Source organism: Delphinus delphis, chromosome 16 (genome assembly GCF_949987515.2).
Source record: "Delphinus delphis chromosome 16, mDelDel1.2, whole genome shotgun sequence".
In the NCBI taxonomy this organism is placed as follows: Eukaryota; Metazoa; Chordata; class Mammalia; order Artiodactyla; family Delphinidae; genus Delphinus; species Delphinus delphis.
The window spans coordinates 43,183,355-43,202,093 of NC_082698.1; positions in this window are offsets into that span (position 1 = coordinate 43,183,355).

The following is an 18,739-nucleotide window of genomic DNA, read 5'->3' on the forward strand; positions in this document are numbered from 1 at the left end:
CACCATTGCATATTAAATTGGCTGTGGGTTTGTCATAAATGGCTTTTATTATGTTGAGATCTGTTCCCTCTCTACCCACTTTGGTAAGAGTTTTTATCATGAATGAATTTGAATTTTCTCCCATGCTTTTTCTGCATCTATTGAGATGATCATGTGGTTTTTGACTTTTCTTTTGTTAATGTGTATTATATTGATTGATTTGCATATGTTGAACCATCCTTGTGAACTTGAGATGAATCCCAATTGGTTGTGGTGTATGATCTTTTTTATGTGTTTGGATTTGGTTTGCTAATATTTTGTTGAGAATTTTTGCATCTGTATTCATCAAAGATATTGGCCTGTAATTTTCTTTTTTGGTGGTGTCTTTGGTTTTGGTATCAGAGTGATGGTGGCTTTATAGAATGTCTTTGGGAGCATTCCCTCCTCTTCAATCTTTTGGAAGAGTTTGAGAATAATTGGTATAAGTTCTTTGTATGTTTGATAGAATTCACCTGTGAAGACATCTGGTCCTGGGCTTTTGTTTCTAGGAAGTTTTTTATTTATTATAGACTTTATTTCACTTCTACTGATTGGTCTGTTCTAATCATCTATTTCTTCTTAATTCAATTTTGGTAGGCTGTATATTTCTAGAAAGTTGTTCATTTCTTCTAGGTTGTCAAATTTGTTGGCATGTAATTGTTCATTGTATTCTCTTATGGTTTTTTGTATTCCTGTGGTATCAGTTGAGATTTCTCCTTTTTCATTTCTTATTTTGTTTACTTAGGTCTTCTCTCTTTTCTTCTTGGTGAGCCTGCCTAGAGGTTTCTCAATTTTGTTTACCCTTTCAAAGAACCAGCTCTTGGTTTTATTGATTCTTTTTTCTTTTAATCTCTATTTTATTTACTTCCTCCCTGATTTGTGTTTGTTCTTCTTTTTCTAATTCTTTTAGGTGATAGGTTAGGTTGTTTATTTGAGATTTTTCTTGTTTCTTGAGGAAGGTCTGTATCACTATGAATGTCCCTCTAAGAATTGCTTTTGCTGCAACCCATGGATTTTGTATGGTTGTGGTTTCTTTGTCATTTGTCTCAAGGTACTTTTTAATTTCCTCATTGACCCATTGGTTTTTTGGTAGCATGTTATTTAGTCTCCATTAATTTTGTTCCTCATTTCTTTTCCTGTGGTTGATTTCTAGCTTCATGCTGTTGTGGTCAGAGAAGATGCTTGAAATAATTTCTATACTCTTACATTTGTTGAGGTTAGTTTTGTGCCCTAGTATGTGGTCAGTCCCAGAGAATGTTCCGTGTGCACTTAATGTGTATTCTGGGTTTTTTTGGATGTAATGTCCTGAAAATATCAACTAAGTCTAACTGTTCTATTGTATCATTTAGGATCTCTGTTGCCTTACTGATTCTCTGTCTGGAGAGAGACATCCATTGATATGAGTGGGGTGTTAAAGTCTCCTACTATTATTGTATTCCCATCAGTTTCTCCCTTTATGTCTGTTAGTATTTGTTTTATATATTTGGGTGCTCCTATATTAGGTGCATATATGCTGAGGAGTGTAAAATCCTCTTCTTGTATTGATCTTTTTATCATTATATAGTGTCCTTTTTTACTTTATAGCATTTGCTTTAAAGTCTATTTGTCTGAGTATTGGACAACCTGCTTTCTTGTCATTTCTGTTTGCATGAAATATCTTTTTTCCTCCCCTCACTTTCAATCTATGTGTGTCCTTTGTCCTAAAGTGGGTCTCTTGTAGGCAGCATATTATAGGCTCTTGTTTTTTTATCCAGTCTGGCACTCTATGTCTTTTGATTGGAGCATTCAGTCCATTGACATTTAAGGTAATTATTGATACATATGTATTTGTTGCCTTGTTTTCCAGTTGATTCTTTGTTTCTTCTTTGGTCCTTTTTCTTTTTTTTTTTTTTTTCTTTTTGTGGTTTGATGATTTCCTTTTATTTTATGCTTGTGTTATTTTTGGTTTTTGTGAATCTCTTGTATGTTTTTGGTATGTGTATGCCCTGTTTTTCAAGTATATTAACCCCTTCCTATATCTGCTGGCTTTAGACTGATAGTCATATAGGCTCAAACACATTCTTAAAAAAAACTGCATTTTCTTATTCTCCTTTCCCACATTTTATAATTTTGATGTCCTTTTTTACATCTTCATGTTTATTCTTTTGCTGTTCCTTGTGTTTATCATCACTTTCACAAATAGGTTTTGTTGTTGTTGTTCTTCTTTTTTGATCTGTATACTGGCTAATGTAAGTGATTAACTTTCCAATTGTGATTTCCTCCTTCCTATATCTTCTTGCTTCTTTTCTCGTTAGAGAAGGCCTTTCAATATTTCTTTCAGGATAGGTTTAGTATTGCTTTATTCTTTTAGTTTTTGCTTGTCTGAGGAATTCTTTATTTCTCCTCCTATTCTAAATGATAATCTTGCTGGGTAGACTATTCTAGGTTGCAGATTTTTCCCTTTGAAAACTTTGAATATAGTTTGCCACTCCCTTCTGGCCTGCAGTGTTTCTGTAGAGAAATCAGCTGATAGCCTTATGAGAGTTCCTTCTAATTAACTCATTGTTTTCCTCTGCTGCTTTTAGAATTCTCTTTATCTTTAAATTTGCCATTTTTATTATAATATGTCTTGGTGTTGGTTTGTTTGGATTCATCTTATGTGGGGCTCTCTATGCTTCCTGTACCTGAATATCTGTTTCCTTCTTTAGGTTTGGGCAGTTTTCAGCCATAATTTCTTCAAATACATTTTCCATCCTCTTTTTCTTCTCCTTCTGGAATCCCTATTATGTGTAGATTGGCCCACTTTTATTATCCCATAGGTCTCTTATATTGCTTTCATTTTTTAAATTCATTTGGCTTTCTGTCTGCTGTTTTGATTGGGTAATTTCCATTATTCTATCTTTCAGACAACTTATTCTTTCTTCTGCATTATTCATTCAGCTGTTCATTGCCTTTAGCTCAGCTTTTGTCTCAGCAAATAAATTTTCTCATTTTTCTTGGTTCCTCCTTATAGTTTGTAGTTCCTTTTGACAGTAATCTGAATTTCTGTCAATAGCCTTTCTTAGTTCCTTCAGTATTTGCATTACATCCTTTTTGAACTCAGTGTCTATTAGATTGAAGAGGTCTGTTTCATTGTTTGTTCCTTCAGGGGAATTCTCTTGGTCTTTTAACTGGGAGTAGTTCCTCTGCTTCTTCATTTTGCTTATATTTCTCTTACTCTGTGAGTTTAGCAGAAATAATTTTCTACTGTAGTCTTGGAGGGCTTTTTAAATGCAGTAGCATCCCTGCATAGCTTGTGTGGGTTTAATATATGTAAATTTTTTTTTTTTTTTTTTTTTTTTTTTTGGTGTGAGGACTGTTTTTGGTTTGGATGCTTGCTATCTGTTTCTTCAGCATGTGCTGCCCATTATCCCCTTTGTAGGAGGTGTGCAGGTGTGCAGCCCATGCATGCACCTAGGAAGGCAGGGGCAGCAGTTTGCTCCAGGCCATGGCAGCAGCAGCAGGTTGTGCATGCTCCCAGGAAGGTGGGGGCAGCAACCTGTGCCTGCTCATAGGATCCTTGGTGGTGGCAGCAGTCTACACCTGCCTCTGGAGTTTGAGATGGCAGCAGTGGCTCACAGCTGCCCCCAGAACTCATGTAGGCAGTGCTGTGCTACCTGAGAGCATGCACAGAGAAAGAAGCTCCTATGGTGGACCCACCCCTCTCCTTGAATGCCCTCCTGGGCCCCCTCTCTGGTGGGCCCAGGCTCCTTCCTGTACTCCCTTGGTTGTGGCACACCACACCCTAGCCCCCTCAGGCTGTCTCCACACAGCCAACCCCAATCCTCTGCCCAGGGTCTGACCTCCAACGCCTGAGCTTCAACACTCAGCCCCTGCCCACCCCAGAGGAAGAGTGTTTCAGGCTGGGGAGTGCCGGTAGGCACTGACCATAGGTGTAGGTCTCTCTCCACTTTGCCCTCCACAAGCTGGTTGCTGCACTCTTCTCCAAGGCTCCAAAGATCCCCCTCTGTCCCAGCTGATCTCCCTGACAGTGACGGGACTTCCCAGGGTATGGAAACCTTTCCTTTTTCACAGCTCCCTCCCAGGGGCATAGGTCCCTTCCCAATTTCTCTCTTTTTCTTTTTTTTTTTTCTTTTGCCCTATCCAGTTATGTGGAGATTTTCTTGTCTTTTGGGGAGTCTGAGGTCTTCTTCCAGTGATCAGTAGATGTTCTGTGAGAATCAATCTGTATATGGATGTATTTATGATGTATTTGTGGGGGGAGGTGAGCTCCATGTCATACTCCTCTGTGTACATGCAAATACAAAAATGAAACATTGATTTGTATATTATTTGTCCTAAGCACCCAGATATTACTGTGAGCCCAAGACTAACAGTGTGTGCTAAATTATACACACTCTCTGAGTGCCCTTATAGCTAATGAGAGAACTGGCAAGGTCAGGTATCAGGTTCCATGAGCTCATGGACTTTAATTTGTCCAGGTGAAGAAAACTCACTATAAGTATAGGGATTTATGAAATTCTTTGTCCTCATTAATAATAAAAGCCAACCTGCCTTTCAACTGTATTAAAACTTCTATACTTAATGTTTACTGTTTAATGATATCAAAGCACATAGTTGTTTTATGCTGAAGTTAAGAAAAATTATTACAAAGTAAAATCTTTCTTTGCTAAATTCCAATTACAAATCATTTGAAATTACCTTGGCTTGCATTGTACAGATTTTACTTCCAGTCTCAGCAGTTCTTGCTGCAAATGTCATTGTTTTATGGAATTAATTCCAGTATATGGAAAAGAAAGGCCAAGACCAGACAGTATCTTCTTGTCAGAACTTAAACTCCAACATCAGTAGGAAGGCTCAAAGATTCCAATTCCAAATGAATGATTTGGCAGAAATCCCTTTGTAATCATTTGTTGTAAAGCTATTTTTACACACAATTTAATGTTCCACCTCCTGCTTTGTAGTTACTCAAGGGCAGACACCAGCCCCTTGAAAATTAGCCCAATTACAACTTAATTCAATGAAGAATTCAAGAAAAACAAACAGAATTTTTCTCTTCTCTAGCTATTTTCTTTGAATTAAAATGTTATTTGGCAAACCAGAAATGGATAAAAAAAGGAGTTTAAAACAAAAAGAAGATAAGATGGTGTCTTAATACTTTAGATAAAAATTGACAGAAAAATGAACAGCTGAAAAACATTCAACATTCATGCATCACACAAATAACTAGTTTAAACATTTGAGACTTGAATAGATCTTTAACCAAAGTTGTAAAATTGCATAGGAGTGAGTTCTATGCTACTCAATTTATCCATTCTTTTAAAAAAGTGACTTGTATTCTCTTGATCTCTATTCCATCAATGTTGTTTATACAGTTCTATAATGGCTGCTGCTTAATAACATTTCAAACTTTGATCAAAGACCTTGTAATGTATTGGCACCTTGCATTAAGCTTAGTACACTGAAATATCAGTAGAGCAGTCGCTGTAGATGTTGTTCCCAATATCCATTCCAGAAATTAGAGTAAGTCAATCATAGTAATATGTCCCCCATACCAGTGATTTGTTAAGAAAAGATTGTGGAACTCATCTCTTGGTCCTCATACTCAAAGGAGTCAATAAAAATCTTAACTGATAAAAATTAACACTGTAACAATGCTATTAAGTTAGTTTTATCATGATCTTCTCACTGAGGGAACCTTAGAAGGTTAATAACTTTTTTGCTACTAAATCACAGAGGTATCAGATTCATTAAATCTTGTGTTCTCAATGACTTCTTTGTACTACTTCATTCACAGACCCTCGGTTTCCTCAAGTGGGAAGCCTGTTCTCTCAAGTGGATTGAAAGCGGGTGGGGAAGCAGCTGGGATCTCAAGGCTTGGTAGACATTAAGCCAGGCATCTACTCTTCCCAAAGGCAAGGAAAAACCTTCTTTGAGACTGAGAGGAAATGACCAGATGATCTCTGCCTAATCTTCTCCAAGGAAAGAAACTGATATACATTTTCAGAGGATATCATATATACATATAAAATATTCCCCTGCTCTATGGGGGATAAGGCTTTCTGACTATTCAGGAAATGATGTGCTTCCAAGCAGCAGACAGTGAGGATGGGAAAGTTGGTGCTGAGGGACTGAATGCAAAGTTTTGCTGCCTGAGAGGGCTGGATTTGAACTCCAGCTCTTTCATTGACTAATAGGCAATAGCAGTTAATTTTTTTTTTTTGAGCCTTAACATTTTCATCTCTAAAAAATATTGATGTATAGATTTCAATGATTTGCATGTAATGAGAATACGTGTAAACATAGACAGCATGTTGCCAGGCATACACGTTTTTCAAAATGGGCTCCCGATTCTATGCAGAGTTGGTTGGATTCTTGACTCTTATGAACTCTCTTGTAAACTCTATTGAAGCAGAGCCACTGTTATGAATGTGGCAGATTAAAAATAACCACAGATTTTAAGACACTGCTCTCACTGAGAGTCTGCATTTATGTCTCTCCTCCTGAATGTGGATCTGCTCTGGAAATGCTTTGTCCACCTGAACAGGGCAGGGCGATGCTGTTCTGGTTTTGGGCCCTGGCCTTAAAGATATTGGTGACTTATACTTCTTCCTTCAAGTACTCACTCTTGGGAAATTGACTGAGAGTTAGAGATACCACATGGAGGGAAATGCTATTACAAGAAAGGAGAGAGGTTAATGACCAGGCCCCAACTATTCCAAGCCCCAGACATTTGAATTATTCTGATTGAGGGCCCAGATATTTTTGTGCAGCAGAGATGAGTCATTCCAAATGAAATCTGTCCAAATTTCAGATTTATAAACAAAAGAAATAATTGCTGCTGTCTCAAAACACTAAAGCTTAATGTCTGTATGCAATGACTGGTATATGGACTATGGGATGAGGTTTTTTTTTTTTTTTTTGCGGTATGTGGGCCTCTCACTGTTGTGGCCTCTCCCGTTGCAGAGCACAGGCTCCGGACGCGCAGGCCCAATGGCCATGGCTCACGGGCCCAACCGCTCCGTGGCATGTGGGATCCTCCCGGACCGGGGCACGACCCCGTGTCCCTTGCATTGGCAGGCGGACTCTCAACCACTGCGCCACCAAGGAAGCCCTTTTTAAGTGATTTTAAACAACTGTGGAAGAAGCTGGTCAAGAAAAGGTCTAGAAGAGGAAGTTAGAGGATATGAGGGGACACTAGCCAGCATTAACCCAGAGGTTTTTGTGGACACAAGTTGATTTTTACAGGGGAATCTGAGAGTTGTCTCAAATGTACTTCTAGTTGCCATGGTGGGTCCTGAAGGAAGTTTTGGAGAGGTTTAGGGGAGGCTATTGCCTCTGTGTAGTGACTGCTTCTACACCTCTGAGGATCCTCAGTCAAGTAGCTGGTGGCAGGCTTATTAGGACAAGCCATCAGAAAGAAGTAGATGTGGAAAGAAAGAAAGCTAGAGCACACTGAAATCCGCCAGACAGATTTGCATGCATCAGTCCTCCTTTGCCTGATCATAAAGGCCTTCACATAATAATATTGCTGCTTAATATCCTCTTTAAAACCTTAAACAAGTTCCTCTTTTGGCTAGCTCCTATGTGGAACAATACTGAGAAGGGGATTCTCAAAACATACTCATCAGCATAACAAAGTTGATGAAGTAAAATCCAGCATATGTGTAATGTACAGCATAGTGCTAGGCACAGCGAAAATGTACATTTTCCCCCATAGTTCAGATAGGTCATCATTTGTCCATATTAATGACTATACTTGATTTATCATACCTTGTTAAAGATTTAGGACTTTCTCCTATGCCCTTTGGAATTGTTACAAATAAAAGTATATATGCAAAGAACTGAAGTCAAATGAGAAAATAAATGTTTGGTTTATAAAGAACTGTAAAATGTCTAATAAATGAAGTTTTTCTGGTAAAAACTGCATTGGAGGACATAGATGTGAAACCAAAATGGGAACTTTTATTCTTCCGCCTTGAATTGGAGGAAAACTTGCAGTAGAAACTAACTTGACCCCTTGCTTATAGGTGGAGGAGATATATATATATATATATATAGAGAGAGAGAGAGAGAGGGGGGGGGGAGAGAGAGAGAGAGAGAGAGAAAGCAGGACCTTTACCCCATAGTAGATCCTTCCCTGATCCCTGATGATAGAAACCAGAAGAGTCTGATGAATCAGAATAACAGAGCAAAAAGGAGCCAGGAACAAAGTTTCCTACCACTGAGGCACAGTAACTCCACGTATTAATTAAACATGCCTTAATGTCAAGATACGACTGATCTGGATCATTCTTATTACCTTGATGAAAAAATGGAAACCAAAAGTCTTCATTGCAAGTCTCTATCCCCCATCCAATCGACACAGAAGTAAAACTTACCTTATAGGGCCTGTTTTTAATAATAAGGCGCATGGGTTAATTGCATATTTCCCCTTTAACCTCATTCTACTATATAATAATATTTATCCAAAACACAGGAGATAAATTTATGTAAAGCAAAAGTCTTTAGAGGACTAATTTTCAAAGTGCTTAGGCAAGAGCAGATATTAAAATAATTATTTTAAATACAAATAACAATTAAATTTGATGTTCACGAGGGAAAGATTACACTTAAATATGATATGAGTGTGTTAAATTTTACCCATGAAGAAACAACTATAAAGAAAATGTGATGATTAATTTATTAGGAGAAAACATTGAGTTAAAACAATATAGGAAAATTAATACATTAATTTTTAAAAGATCAGGGAGCAGGGATTGTACAAACTCTGGTAGGAAAATTTTCTATAAATAGGTAGAGAGCAAGGGTTTATATTTGGTTACATTGTATAGTAAAACTTTGCTTAACTACAATACTTAGGGAACAAATCTTAGGATAGCTTCATAAAAGCCTTCTTTTCTGTGACTTATTCTCTTTATTATATAATTTTAATAACTTTATGGTGGTATAAATAATATTCAGTAAACTGTACATATTTTAAATGTACAACTTGACAATTTTGGTCATAACCGTACACTTGAAAAATCATCACAATCGAGGTAATAACATACTCATTGCCCCTAAAATTTCCTTGTGCCCTGTTGTAATCCCTCCCTCCCATCTCTTCCCCTCATTCCCAGGTAGCCACTGATGTGTCTGTTACTACAGATTCGTTTACATTTTCTATACTTTATTTTGGTAAGTGGAATCATAAGAGTGTGCATTTTTTTTCTGGCTTCTTTCACTCAGGATAATAATTTTTAGATTCATCCACATTGTTGACACTATCAGTAGTTCATCTCTGACTTGATGAGTATTATTTCACTGTATGTTTAACTAGTCACTGATGATGGGCATTTGGGTTGTTTACAGTTTTTGGCTATTACACATGAAGCTGTTATTAACACACAAGTATTTGTATGAACATGTGCTTTAATTTCTTTTCAGTAAATATTTAGGAATTGAATGGCTGTATCATGTGGTACATGTATATTTAACTTTTTAAGTAATTGCCAAACTGTTATCCAAAGTAGTTGTAACATTTTACATTCCCAACAAGAATGAATTCCCAACAATAGTGAATAATGAGTCCTAGTTCCTCCTCACCTCATAAGCATGTGGTAGGGTCAAGTTTGTTTTGCTTCTTTTACCTTTTTTTTTCTTCTTTTCCTTTCTCCCTTTCTTTCATCTCTTACGAGGTATGAAAAGTTATATTATCATGGCTTTAATCTACATTTTTCTAATAACCAGCAATGTTGAATTTGTTGTTATATGCCACCTATATATCTTTTTTGGTAAGATGTCTGCTTAAAATCTTTTCCCATTTTTTCAGGTTGTTTGTTTTCTTATTTTTGAGTTTTAGGTATTCTTTATATGTAATGGATGATGTGATTTTTATCAGATATATGATTTGCAAATATTTTTTCCCAGACTGTGGATCGTCTTTTCATTCTCTGATACAAGTAAACTTTATTGATTTTTTACGGATGACACTTTTGTACCATATCTAAAAATCTTCGCTTATCACAGGGTCACTAAGACTTTCTTTTATTTTTCCATACATTAGAAAGTATACAGTTTTATGCTTTATATTTGGCTCCATGTTCCATTTTTCAGTTAATTTTATATACAGTGCTATAAGTGGATTGAAGTTTATTTTTTTACATAGAGATACACAATTGTTCCAGTATCATTTCTTGAAAAGATTATCCTTTCTTCACTAAACTGCCTTTTCACTTTGTTGAAATTGAGTTATCTGTATATATGAGTCTATTTCTGTTCCATTAATCTATTTAGCTATATTTATGCCACTCTCACAAGTATTTTTTTAGGTTAATATTACTATTTGTTGCAATATATATTTCTATATATTGCAAAATGATCAGTACAATAAGTCTAGTTAACATCCATCATCACACAGAGTTACAAAATATTTTTCTTGTGATGAAAACTTTTAACATTTATTCTCTTAGCAACTTTCAAATATACAATACAGTATTATTAACTATAGTCCCCATGGTGTACATTACAACCTCATGACATTTATTTTATAGCTGGTAGTTTGTACTTTTTAACTCCCTTCTCCTACTTTTCCCACCCCACCACCTCCTGCCTCTGGCATCCGTGAGCTTGGGGTTTTTCTTTGTTTGCTTGCTTGGTTAGCTTGGTATTTTGTTGTTGTTCTTGTTCTTGTTTTTCAGATTCCACATATAAGTGACATCATGTGGTATTTGTCTTTCTCTGACATATTTCACTTAAGATAATGTCCTCAGGGTCCATCCACGTTGTCGCAAATAGCAAGGTTTCCTTTTTTATGGCTTAATAATATTCCATTGAATGTATATACCACATTTCTAACATTTAAAATTTAATAGGGGTAGCCAAATTATCTTCCAAATAAGGTTGCTCATATTTGCACACCCTCCAGTACAGATTTCCATACACACTTATTGACACCAGATACTTTAAAACTTTTTTTGTCAACTTGATAGGTTAAAAAGCATTTCATTATTGTCTTAGCTTTCGTTTAATTTTGAGTTAAGTTGAGCATTTGCATTTTCTCCCCTGTGATTTTACTGTGGATACACTTTGCCCATTTTCTTTTTTTAAAAAAAATTGGGGTATAGTTGCTTTACAATGTTGTGTTAGTTTCTGCTGTACAATGAAGTGAATCAACTATATGTACACATATATCCCCTACCTCCCAGCCCTCCATCCCACCCATCTAGGTCACCACAGAGCACCAAGGTGAGCTCCCTGTGCTATACAGCAAGTTCCCACTAGCCATCTATTTTACACATGGTAGTGTATATATGTCAATCCTAATATTCCAATTCATCCCTCCCCATGGTGTCCAAATGTCTGTTTTCTACATCTGCGTCTCTATTCCTGCCCTGCAAATTGGTTCATCTGTATCATTTTTCTAGATTCCACATACATGCGTTAATATACGATATTTGTTTTTCTCTTTCTGACTTCACTCTGTATGACAGACTCTAGGTCCATCCACAACTCTACAGATGACCCACTTTCATTCTCTTTATGGCTTGAGTAATATTCCATTGTATATAGGTACCACATCTTCTTCATCCATTCATCTGTCGATGGACATTTAGGTTGTTTCCATGTCCTGGCTATTGTAAATAGTGCTGCAATGAACATGTATCTTTTTAAATTATGGTTTTCTCAGGGTATGTGCCCAGTAGTGGGATGGCTGGGTCATATGGTAGTTCTATTTTTAGTTGTTTAAGGAAACTCCATACAGGCTCCATTTCTCCATAATGGCTGTATCAATTTACATTCCCACCAATGGTGCAAGAGGGTTTCTTTTTTTCCACAACCTCTCCAGCATTTATTGGTTGTAGACTTTTTGATGATGGCCATTCTGACTGGTGTGAGGCGATATCTCATTATAGTTTCGATTTGCCTTTCTTTAAAAGTCATGTTGAGCATCTTTTCATGTGCCTCTTGGCCAACTGTATGTCTTCCTTTGAGAAATGTCTATTTAGGTCTTCCACCTATTTTTTGATTGGGTTGTTTGTTTTTATGATACTGAGTTACATAAGCTGTTTGTATATTCTGGAGATTAATCCCTTGTCAATTGCTTCATTTGCAAATATTTTCTCCCATTCTGGGGTTGTCTGTTTGTCTTGTTTATGGTTACCTTTACTGTGCAAATGATTTTATTTATTTATTTTTGCTTTTATTTTCACTAGGAGGTGGGTCAAAAAAGACCTTGCTGTGATTTATGTCAAAGAGTGTTCTGCCTATGTTTTCCTCTAAGAGTTTTATAGTGTCCGGTCTAACCTTTAGGGCTTTAATCCATTTTGAGTTTATTTTTGTGTATGGTGTTACGGAGTGTTCTAATTTCATTCTTTGCCATGTAGCTGTCCAGTTTTCCCAGCATCACTTATTGAAGAGACTCTCTTTTCTCCATTGTATATCCTTGCCTCCTTCGTCATAGATTAGTTGAGCATAGGTGCGTGGGTTTACCTCTGGGCTTTCTATCTTGTTCCATTGATCTGTTTCTCTTTTTGTGCCCATACCATATTGTCTTGATTACTGTAGCTTTGTAGTATATTCTGAAGTCAGGGAGCCTGATTCCTCCAGCTCCATTTTTCTTACTTAAGATTGCTTTGGCTATTTGGGGTCTTTTGTGTTTACGTACAAACAGTAAAATTTTTTGTTCTAATTCTATGAAAAATGCCATTGGTAATTTGATAGCGATTGCATTGAATCTGTAGATTGCTTTGGGTAATATAGTCATTTTCACAATGTTGATTCTTCCAATCCAAAAACATGGTATATCTCTCCATCTGTTTGTGTCACCTTTGATTTCTTTCATCAGTGTTTATCGTTTTGTGAGTACCAGTCTTTTGCCTCCTTAGGTAGGTTTACTCCTAGGAATTCTTTTTGTTGCAATGGTAAATGGAATTGTTTCCTTAATTTCTCTTTCTTATCATTGTTAGTGTTAGGAATGCAAGAGATTACTGTGCATTAATTTTGTATCCTGCAACTTTACCCAATTCCTTGATTGGCTCTAGTAGTTTTCTGGTGACATCTTTAGGATTTTCTCTGTAATAGTATCATGTTATCTGCAAACAGTGATAGTTTTACTTCGTCCTTTCCAATTTTTGATTCCTTTTATTTCTTTCTCTTCTCTGATTGCTGTGGCTAGGACATCCAAAACTATGTTGAATAATAGTGGTGAGAGTGGACATACTTGTCTTGTTACTGATCTTAGAGGAAATTCTTTCAGTTTTTCACCATTGAAAATGCTGTCTGCTGTGGGTTTGCCATAAATGGTCTTTATTATATTGAGGTAGTTTCCTTCTGTGCTCACTTTCTGGAGAGTTTTTATCATAAATGAGTGTAGAATTTTGTCAAAAGCTTTTTCTGCATCTATGGAGATAATCATATGGTTTTTATTCTTCAATTTGTTAATATGGTGTATCACATTGATTGATTTGTGTATATTGAAGAATGCTTGTATTCCTGGGATAAATCCCACTTGATCGTGGTGTATGATCCTTTTAATGTGTTGCTGGATTCTGTTTGCTATTATTTTGCGTCTGTGTTCATCAGTGATGTTGCTCTGTAAGTTTCTTTTTTTGTGTGATATCTTTGCCTCGTTTTGATATCAGGGTGATGGTGGCCTCGTAGAATGAGCTGGGAAGTGTTCTTCCTCTGCAAGTTTTTGGAGGAGTTTGAGAAGAATGGGTGTTAGCTCTTCTTTAAATGTTTGATAGAATTCACCTGTGAATCCATCTGGTCCTGGACTTTTGTTTGTTTGAAGATTTTTAATTACAGTTTCAATTCCATTACCTGTGATTGGTCTGTTTATATTTTCTCTTTCTTCCTGGCTCAGTCTTGGAAGGTTGTCCTTTCTAAGAATTTGTCCATTTCTTACAGGTTGTCGATTTTATTGGCATAGAGTTGCTTGTAGTAGTGTCTTATGATCCTTTGTATATCTGCGGTGTCATTGTAATTTCTCCTTTTCATTTCTAATTTTATTGCTTTGAGTCCTCTCCCTTTTTTTCTTGATGAGTCTGGCTGTAAAGGTTTATCAATTTTGTTGACCTTCTCAGAGAAACAGGTTTTAGTTTCATTGATTTCTGCTCTTGTTTTCTCATTTCTTTTTCATTTATTTCTGCTCTGATCTTTATGATTTCTTCTGCTAACTCTGGGTTTTGTTTGTTCTTCTTTCTCTAGTTCCTTTAGGTGTAAGGTTAGATTGTTTACATGAGATTTTTCTTGTTTCTTGAGGTAGGACTGAATTCCCAAAAACTTCCCTCTTAGAACTGCTTTTGCTGCATCCCATAGGTTTTTGGTCATTGTGTTTTCATTGTCATGTTTCTATGAATTTTTTAAATTTCCTCTTTGCTTTCTTCAGCGATCTCTTGGTTATTTATTAGTGTATTGTATAGCCCCCATGTGTTTGTATTTTTTACTTTTTTTCTTCCTGTAATTGATTCTTAATCTCATAGTGTTGTGGTCAGAAAAGATGTTTGAAATGATTTCAATTTTCTTAAATTTACTGAGGCTTGATTTGTGACACAAGATGTGATCTATACTGGAGAGTGTTCTGTGTGCACATGAGAAGAAAGCGTATTCTGCTTTCAGGTGGAATGTCCTATAAATATCAATTAAATCTATCTGGTCTATTGTGTCATTTAAAGCTTGTATTTCCTTATTAATTTTCTGTCTGGATGATCTGTCCATTGGTGTAAGTGGGGTGTTAAAAGTCCCCCAATATTATTGTGTTACTGTTGATTTCCCCTTTTTTCACTGTTAGCATTTGCCTTATGTATTGAGGGGCTCCTATATCGGTGCATAAATATTTATAATTGTTATATCTTCTTCTTGGATTGTTACCTTGATCATTATGTAGTGTCCTTCCTTGTCTCTTGTAACAGTGTTTATTTTAAAGTTTATTTTATCTGATATGAGCATTGCTACTCCGCTTTCTTTTGATTTCCATTTGCATGGAATATCTTTTTCCATCACCTCACTTTCAGTCTGTATGTGTCCCTAGGTCTGAAGTGGGTCTCTTGTAGGCAGCATATATATGGGTCTTGTTTTTGTATCCATTCAGCCAGTCTGTGTCTTTTGGTTGGAGTATTTATTCCATTTACATTGAAGGTAATTATCTACATGTATGTTCCTGTTACCATTTTATTAATTGTTTATGGTTTGTTTTTGTGGGTCTTTTCCTTCTCTTGTGTTTCCTTCCTAGAGAAGTTCCTTTAGCATTTGTTGTAAAGCTGGTTTGGTGGTGCTGAATTCTCTTAGGTTTGCTTCTCTGTAAAGGTTTTAATTTCTCTGTCGAATCTGAATGAGATCCTTCCTGGGTAGAGCAATGTTGGTTGTAGGTTTTTTACCTTTCCTCTCTTTAAATATATCCTGCCACTCCCTTCTGGCCTGAGAGTTTCTGCTGAAAAATCAGCTGATAACCTTATGGCAATTTCCTTTTATGTTATTTGTTGCTTTTCCCTTGCTGCTTTTAATATTTTTCTTTGAATTTAATTTTTGTTAGCTTGATTAATATATCTCTCGGCATGCTTCTCCTTGGGTTTATCCTGTGTGGGACTCTCTGCACTTCCTGGACTTGGGTGACTGTTTCCTTTCCCACGTTAGAGAGGTTTTTGACTATAATCTTTTCAAATATTTTCTCAGACCCTTTCTTTTTCTCTTCTTCTTCTGGGACCCCTATAATTCGAATGTTGGTTTATTGAATGTTGTCCCAGAGGTCTCTGAGATTGCCCTCATTTCTTTTCATTCTTTTTTCTTTATTCTCCTCCTCAGCAGTTATTTCCACCATTCTATCTTCCAGCTCACTTATTCATTCTTCTGCCTCAGTTATTCTGCTATTGATTCCTTCTAGTGCATTTTTCAATTATTGTGTTGTTCATCACTGTTTTTTTGTTCATTTCTTCTAGGTCCTTTTTAAACATTTCTTATATTTTCTCCATCCGTGCCTCAATTCTGTTTCTGGGATTTTGGATCCTCTTTACTATCATTACTCTGAATTCTTTTTCAGGTAGGTTGCCTATTTCTTCTTCATTTATTTGGTCTTGTATGTTTTTACCTTGCTTCTTTGTCTGTAACATATTTTTTTGTCATCTCAATTTTTTTGATGGGTGGGACTGTGTTCCCTTCTTGCTGGTTGTTTGGTCTGGGGCACTAGCACTGGAGTTTGCTGGCTGTTGAGTGGAGCTGGGTCTTGGTGCCAAGATGAGGATGTCCAGGAGAGCTCACACTGATTAATATTCCCTGGGGCCTGAATTTCTCTGTTAGTCTGTGTCCTCCTACTCTCACAAGTCTTGATTTCTACAGCTTTATATTGTCTTGAAATCAGGCATCATGAGTCCTCCAACTTTTTTTCTTTTTTGTCACTGTTAGTTTGGCTACTCTATGTCCTCTGCACTTGTATATGTTTTAAAACTGCTTTAAAATTTCTACAAATATACACGTTGGGATTTTGATTTGTATTGCACAGAATTTATAGATGAATGTGAAAAGAACTAATGTCTTAACAACATTGTCTTCCCCAATAAATGGACAAGGTGATTCTATTTCTTAATTTTTCTATGCAGTGTTCATAGTTTTCACTGTAGAAGTCTTGTACATCTTTTGTCAGGTATATCCCAATGTAATTCATATTTTTGATGTTATATACAATATTTTTAAATTTCAATATTGATTTTTTTCTGAAAACAATGAAAAAATTAATTTTCGTTTTTTGTTTTTTTAAAGAAATTTTAGGTTTGCAACCAAATTGAGAGGGAGGTACAGAGATTTTTCCATATATCCCCTGCTCTAAAACATGCATAGCCTTACCCATTATCAACACCAGTCAACAGAATGGTACATTAGTTACCAAGGATGAACCTACGTTGACATATCGTAATCATCCAAAATCCATAGTTACCTTAGGGTTCACTCTTGGTATAGTACATTCTATGGTTTAGGATGAATGTATAATGATATATAACCATCATTATAATATTACATAGAGTATTTTAACTGACTTAAAAATCCTCTATGCCCAGCCTATTCATCTGTCCCCTTACACCCCAACCCCTGGCAACCACTGATATATATATTTTTTGTCTCCATAGTTTTGTCTTTTCCAGAATGTCATTTAGTTGGAATCATACAGAATGTAGCTTTCTCAGATTAGTAATATGCATTTCAGTTTCCTCCATATCTTTTCATGGCCAGATAGCTCATTTCTTTTTAGTGCTGAATAATATTCCATTGTCTAGATATATCACAGTATATTTATCCATTTACCTCCACATCTTGTTTTTTTCCCCCCAATTTTGCCTATTATGAATAACGTTTCCATAAAATATGCAGGTTTTTGTGTGAACGTAAGTTTTCAACTACTTTGAGTAAATGGCAAGGAGTGCGATTGCTGTATTGTGTGGTAAGAGTATGTTTAGTTTTGTAAGAAACAGTTTTCCAAAGTGACTATTTTCCCCACCAATGTATGAAAGTTCCTGAGCTTCACATCCTTGCCAGTGTTTGGTGTTATTTGTGTTCTGGATTTTGGCAATTCTAATAAGTGTGTAGTGGTATCTCATTGTTGTTTTATTTTGTATTTCCCTGGACATATGATGTGGGGAACCTTTTCATATGCTTATTTGCCACCAGTATATCTTCTTTGATGAGGTGTCCATTAAGGTCTCTAGACCATTTTAATTGGGTTGTTTTCTTATTATTTTTAAGAGTTCTTTATCCATTTTGGATAAACGATGAATATTCTGCAAAAATTTTCTCACAGTCTATGGCTTCTAATTCTCTTGACATTGTGTTTCATGGCACAAGTTTTCAATTTTAATGAAGTCCAACTTATCAATTATTTCTTTCATGGAGTGTATCCTTGGTGTTGTATCAAAAAATGTGTCACCATACCTAAGGTCATGTTAAGTTTTCTCCTGTGGTATCTTCTAGAAGACAGACATTTTACATTTGGGTCTATGATCCATTTTGAGTTAATTTTTGTGAAGGGTTTAAGGTCCATGTCTAGATTCACTGTTTTGCATGTGGATGACCAGTTGTTTCAGCATCATTTATTGAAAAGACTGTCTTTGCTCCAACGTATTGCCTTTTGCTTCTTGGTCAAGGATAATTTGACTATTTTTATGGAGTTGTACTTTGGGGCTGTTTTGTTCCATTGATCTACTTGTCCATTCCCTCACCAATACAACACTGTCTTGATTATTATAGCTTTATAGAAATTCTTAAAGTTGGGTAGCACCAGTCCTCCAACTTGTTCTTCTCATTCAGTATTGTGTTGGCTATTCAGGGTCAATTGTCTCTTCATATAAACTTTAAAATCAATGTGCTGATATCTATAAAATATCTATAAAATAACTTGCTGGGATTTTGATTGAGATTACATTGAATCTATAGATCAAGTTGGCAAGAACGGACATCAGGACAATATTGAGTCTTCCTATCCATGAACATAGAATATCTCTCCATTTATTTTATTTTTATTTATTTATTTGTGGTTTGTGGGCCTCTCACTGTTGTGGCCTCTCCCGTTGCGGAGCACAGGCTCTGGACGCGCAGGCTCAGTGGCCATGGCTCATGGGCCTAGCTGCTCCACGGCATGTGAGATCTTCCCGGACCAGGGCACGAACCCGTGTCTCCTGCATTGGCAGGCGGACTCTCAACCACTGCACCACCAGGGAAGCCCTCTCCATTTATTTATTTCTTCTTTGATTTTGTTAGAGTTTTTTAGTTTCTG